This window comes from Euwallacea similis, chromosome 1 (assembly GCF_039881205.1).
Source record: "Euwallacea similis isolate ESF13 chromosome 1, ESF131.1, whole genome shotgun sequence".
Classification (NCBI taxonomy): domain Eukaryota; kingdom Metazoa; phylum Arthropoda; class Insecta; order Coleoptera; family Curculionidae; genus Euwallacea; species Euwallacea similis.
The window spans coordinates 1,446,781-1,453,601 of NC_089609.1; positions in this window are offsets into that span (position 1 = coordinate 1,446,781).

The window sequence follows — 6,821 nt, forward strand, 5'->3', positions numbered from 1 at the left end:
GGCAAAACAATTCATTTATATGGCGCCTATTGATTTCTAATAAGTTGGAACAGCATATAGCTGCACAACATATTTCTGTTAGGTTCCTGGTACTGGGGGACTCGAAAAATTATTTGAATGCCGTATTTCAATTATGTTAACATTTTGGTGAATTCTGAACAATTCTAATACATGAAAGTCGAATTTAGGTGCTTCTCAGAACAAAAGGTGCTGTTCTCGATATTTAAAATTCTAATAATTTGGAAAACATTCTCACGAATAAATCTGTCCAGTGAGATGGACGAGCAGGCGAACTCGCCAGTTGCTCGCGCACAGGATTAAATTTTCTTATCAAGTACGCGTCGTGTCGTCCAAAACAGTGGGAATATCAGATCAGTCATGTGTACGGCGCTTTAGGTTGAGCGCGTTTTGCGTTGGCTTTTGGTCCGTTTCGCCGGCGCGAAGATCGGGAATTTTTAGCGGAAATTTTTATCGTCAATTCATCAGTTTGCGGGGTTTAGAAAATTTTAAGTCAATAAAATCACGAAAAAGTTTGTGTTTGCTTAGCTACGGATTTTAGTTTGGTTTTGTTTGCGTGTCTTTGCGAGGCACTGGCAGGATGGTTCGAAAAGAGGTGAGAGGTAGACGGACACTTTTTGGCTAAGTGCAACGATTACGAAAATCGCAACATTCGTTATTGTCATGAGGCTGTTTGCTGATGAAAACCAGTTGGCACGGTTTGTACTGCAATTGATGCTGCAGGATTATTGCTGTTATTGCATATTACGCATTATCCTAGCATTAATCATTAGAAATTTATTGCCGAATGGAAATTATCGATAATTAAAAACTTAATTACTCATTTACTTGAGAAAATTTGTCACATCATAGTTTCAGCTATCAACATCAACTGCAAGTTCTGGAAGACGAGTAAATGATAAAACTTTTCTGGAAGGGAAACATTTCGCTCCAACGATACATGCGACGCAGTGAAGTGGCCAAAGAACAACTTATCGCATCATCCAATTTTTCGCTCACACAAGGAAGTAGCGATTTTTTCCCTTGCTGAATTGCCGTGTAAATAATCGTAGCTGCTGCTCCTGCCAATGCAGTCGATAAAAATGTGAAAAATGACGTTTTGCTGCAGATCTGCAATTGAAATTTCCTCGTTCTCTAAAGCCGAAAATACCCTCCTGGCGGTTTTCTTAATCGTGCATTATTTAAATTTTCTAATTGGTCTGGTTCGGTTCCCTGTAACCATTGCGGAAGCAGGATCGGTCATAGATAAATAATCTTCATTTTATAAAGCTGTTGTGGAAGGAGCGTCGACACAAATTTCCATTTAATTACTCGTACCTTATCGTTCTCGGTCTGTTGCAAAAATTGATAGCCACTGTCATTAATTACAATTAGCATTTACCACAAGCAGAACTCCAATTAACGGCTTTCTTATGTATAATAATGCGGCCTTTCATTTCCATTTCTTCGAAAGAAAAAAAAACGAAAATGGTGTGCTTTTAAGCCCGAAGGCGTTAGGTAATAGCGATCTTTCAGTTTTTGCACTAGTAAAAACGTTCGCTTTATCGCAAATAGAAAATATGCCTATTTATAAATCGAAAAACACAGTTGAGGTAATAAGGTTGTCAAATGCGAAACGACCGTGATTTAAAAATAGCCGCGCGAATACGAATAGTACACATTTTGAGACTCAAAAACCAAAACATCGCGTTACGTCACAGTGATAATTTATGCCCGAATCCAGGTCACAGTTTGCTAAATTCGAGTTAAAAATATCTCACTTAAGTAACCAACAAAGGGATAATTTGCCAAAAGGTTTTAAGTCGATTTGTTAAAGCGGTCTGTAAGTACGTCGCACCGGAAGTTTGGTACGCAAGTGTGCATTAATGCCACCACTTACTAGCATGGATCTAAGGATTTAATGTTCACGGTGCGTGCGAGTTGAAACGAAAACGCTTCAGTCGGAAAAATCAACAAGTTAATAATTTGGGTTATTGCGGCCCAACTGGCGGGAGGGAAAACTGCTTTGGTGAATGCATTTCTAGATAAAACTGAAACACTTTGTTCCTGCGGCCAGGCTCAGTGCAAGCAAATCCTGGAGGCATATGAGCTCGAGAAAGAGACTTTAGGCCAAAAGGAAATCGGAGTTGCTAGAGTTTTATGCCAAACTAATAACTCCGAAAGCAATAGCCGCAGGAAAGTTTCCCGACAATGGCGCATGCCGTTTCTAACGTGGAATTTAAGTTTTAGCAATTTTTTAGCGCCACCTGTCGCATACTACGCGAAACACCCCGACCGCTAGGGTCGGGAAAACCGCGTCGCTAGAGCCCTCTATCGGAATGCGTCTTTGATTAATTCTTCTGGAAGTTATTTTGAAGTTTTGGGACAGTTTCTGCGTACTTCAACTGAGATTTCGCTATTATATCCTTCGAAAAATAATTAATTGATTGCTCGGGACCAGTAATTGATTGATGTTTCGTGAGGATAGTGTCCCGTTTTCGGATAAATTTAAATCAATCAGGCGGTTTGATGTACTGATTTCATTCTTTCCGATAAAGTTGCTAAATTTAAAGGTGAACCGAGATTGGAAAACAACATAGATCGCATTTAATCTGGTAACACCGTTTTCGAAGCTTAGATTGCCATTCAGTTTTGCGACTCTTGTCTCACTGAACCGACTGTGGAACCGAGCCGTACCAATTCAACCACCCTATATTAATAGATTCAACAAACAATTCACCGAAAAACATGTCATCTCAAGAGGTACATGTCTCGACTTAAATTAGCACCGTCATGAAACACTATTTGAATATAATTCCTGGCTTCAAAACCGTCTTTAAGTGCGAAATGACGACGAATTCCCATCGATAAATGATGATTTTCAATAACGATGGTCAGACTTATTTATTATTAACGCATATCGAAAGTTGCACTTTTACGGTTAACTACACAGTAAAATAAAAAAATTCAGTAGCGGAAACGTGTAATTTTGACGATAATGCATATCTGCCATTCACGCTAGCTGCAGCTTGTAATCATACGGGATTTTAATTATTTATCCTTAAGAGTACTCGATGGACGGTGCTAACAATGCGGAATCTGAATTGGCGATTTTTACGCTATTAGCAATTTTAGCAAATTCCCATGATTTGAACCGTTTTGAATAATCGAATAAATCTCTTTTAGTGACATGCACATACATTTTCGGTTTCGTTTCGTTTTTTTTTTTTTTGGGAAATTTCCCAAGAGTAGTTCTATATGTTCCTTAATAATGACATTGAAGAAGAGATTAAATAATAATTGCCATCATTGTCTCACGTTAACGGTGCGAATGTAAAAGTGGAGTGTGAGAAAATGCTAATTAGGGTTTGTGGAAAACAGACACGTTCGTCAGCTATTTGTTAAGAAAAATTGGGCAACAAACAATCGCGCTGAGCAATTGTTGACGTTGCCTCAACACTGAGCTTCGGCCACATACGTGATGTTATTATTAACAATTTTTGCAAAATTGTTTCTCCATCGTCAATTTGTTTCCAGGCACATGCTTGATTCGTGTACGAATCCCAAACGATTCTGCAAGGTGAAATTAGGTAAATATTACTTATGCCAAAGCTGCGTGTGTACGTTTGTTTGTGTTTTTCCCATGTAACTTGGCGTTGATGAAACTAACTTCCAAACTGTTGCTTTTGGCGCTCGAAACAGCTGATATTTGCCAAGGCAAATGCCGCGCGGTTTCGATATTTAGTTTGAGCTTAGAATGCGCTTCAGCCAAACAAAAAGGTGTGCAAATTAACAATTTACCCGTCTAAACTCTTCATTTAAAAACAATCAGGGCGTGCAACTCAAGTCCCAAAGCAGAGGCAAAAATAACGTGTTTTCTGGGGCAGCTGAGCGTAACTTGCGTTTACCGGAGTCCCGTTGTAAAACATCATCATGCAGGTATGCACTTTCTCGATAATAGTTATTATGTGTAGAAAGCGCTTTTTAATCAAACCCAATTCAAATTCAGAAACGACATTCAGCAATTTTTGAGGCTTGAATGGGCATCGAGTTCTGGGCGACTAAAGTGGATATGACGACTGTGCGCAGGCCGATGTAGCTGTAGTCAACGCGATTATTTTGAATTCTTTTCAAGCAGTTTAGTTCGTAGATTTTCACAAAGAGGTTGAAATTTCGTTAAAAAGTGTAAAAATTCCATCACAATGGGTCAAAATTTCGCCGCAAAGGGCCAAAAGAGGGTTAAGATTTTTAGTTTTTTTAAATCAAAATTATCAATCTGCATTTCTGATACTTCGAATCAACCTATATAACACGCTAATGCTAAATGCAAGGGGCAAATCAGCAGGTACCCAAAATGAGAACGCTGAGATACAATTTAATTAAAAACAATATTTTTTTGAGCTTCCAAGCATCAGTATGGCCGAAAATACCCACTTTATTTTGCACTTTAGTGAAATTTCAGCTCTTGTTGTACAAATATCCCGTAGTACATAATGAAAAATACCACTGCAAGTTCCTACCTATAAATTTCGAATTTAGAATCCATTCTCAAGGCAAATTGGCCGTATATTATGCAGTTCCATTACAAAAATGCCTCTGTTATCGAATAAAAACGTATAGTGTAGTGGCAAAAACTGTTAAATTATATGTGTAAGTTAAGCTAGCCGTAGATATATAGCTTCATAAGGTGTTAGCTCATTTCAGCTAATGAAAAGAGAAGGTCGTCAAGTTGAATAAATCCTGCTTTTCAGCTTATTGAAGCAGCCTCACTTGTGAGATAAACATTTATACCCGAAAATAAAACGTTATCAAAACGTGAATTCCTGTGAATTACCAACGTTTTCAAAGTTTCAAAATTTTGAAGCTGAACTAAGCTCATCGCAGCCATCAAATACAGACTCTCAGTGTGAGTTACCCTCACGTTCACCTTACGCGATAATGCAGTATTTCTCAAAATTGACATTTTATCTTCTTAAATGAGGGTTCGAGCATGTGCCGTCATGGCGACTACGAAATGAGGATTCGGCATTAACCTGGTGGTACTTATCTATTAATTATGTGTCCAGTTTAGCGTCCACTACATCCCCTTTTGAAGTCATAAAATGAGTAATTTCTTAAGCGACACTGACAATGTCGGTGCACAAAGTTCAGAAAATAAGAAACAGCAGGTGCCTCGTCTTCTTCGAAAGTTTTCGTGAAAATTTCGAAATTTTTGATGCCCCGTTTTTCGCTCAAATCGAGTGAATCCGATCGAGTAGGAATTCAATTATTGAGCTCCTGGAACCTTGGAAACGTAGTTTCAGGAAGTTTCATTTGCAGTTACCCGTATTCCGGAAACTAAAAGGGGTGTGACAACCCCGCTAGTGCAGGCTTATAGAGCTTGGCGAGATTACCAATTTGGAAGTACTTCGTGAGACAATCTCGAGCACAGATTCCTGAGATATATAGACTCAAAGCTGGGGAAAGGTGCGAACTTAATTGAAAATAATAAAAAAAAATGAGGGGTCGTTTTCTATTCAAATCCATTGATTTAGGTCCTGTCTCTGCAAGTAAATAGGAAAATGGTGCAAATTTTAAATTGAAAAGCCTCGAGAGGACGTATAATATTAAATGAACTAATTTTACTTTTGAATTTAAAACGTTTTTAACGACCGAGTGATTCAGGAAACAGAAGGAAATCGCTGATCGCCTAAGGCCCTGTCGAAACAAACGCAAACACTGTAGGTGCACCAATTCTCAAATTCTGCATCATTTAGCTCAGACACAGGGTCGAATTAAGAGAAATACTTCAAGAGCTACGAAGGGAGAAATTCGATGGTGGCTCTTGTACACCTATTTAGGGTTCAAATACCGGCTACACAGGCCATTTAAATTGCTCCCAAAGCCTCTATACAAAACTCACTAAAATCAGGCGAAATTTCCTTGGTTCCTCCATTTGCAAAAACCCACAATACGTCATGGAAACCCATCCATTAACCCCAACTTTATGTTTCTCGGATATTATGCAATTTCGTTGTTATTAAGTAAGTAGGAAGGCCAAGAAAGCAATCGTCCTATTACCACAGTCATTACGCTTAAGTACCTAGTGACCGAGAAAAAGTGTCGTTTGAAGGTACTACCACCAGTTCCTGAAGCATCATACTGAATAATTCCAAATTACTATTTAACTAGGATGAATGTTCAATTGACACAACCAATTACCGGAGAGAATCGAGACATTTCAAATTGTTTTCACGTGGTTTGAATAATCGGAATGAATTCGTTCTGAATGGAACTGCGCAAAATGTGATACCGACGGTCTATGTAGCTGGACGTAAATAAACTCTTGAATTACCATCAAAATTCAATAAAAACCGAGGTTTAAGCAGGTAGTACTGACCGGAAACGCGGAACCTGTCGCCATCCACCACAGAGGCAGGAATTAAAATACAATATTATACAATGGACGTCGATAACACAAAAGGATTATACGGTGCTTGGGCATTGTACTCGAATATTAATGCTGCAATATACAGCGTTATTTAACAGGGGCAATGAGTTCAAGTTCGATTCAATGTTAAACCTATTATCGGAGCAATTTTTCCGCCATCTATAGCAAAATTTACGTTTCAATCTAGGCATTGAATTAGCTATTCTTAGACGATACAGATAATAAATAAAACACCCACTCTGTCCGTTTCCGTAGATGCATCTTGCGAATGAGCAGCAGCCCGTTATAGGCGAGAGATAGAGATATAGAGAACCGGACCGGAATTTGAATTTAGAACATGTCCCGTTGATATATACGGGGCCGGATGATATGGGCAACTGTCACGTGAACACGT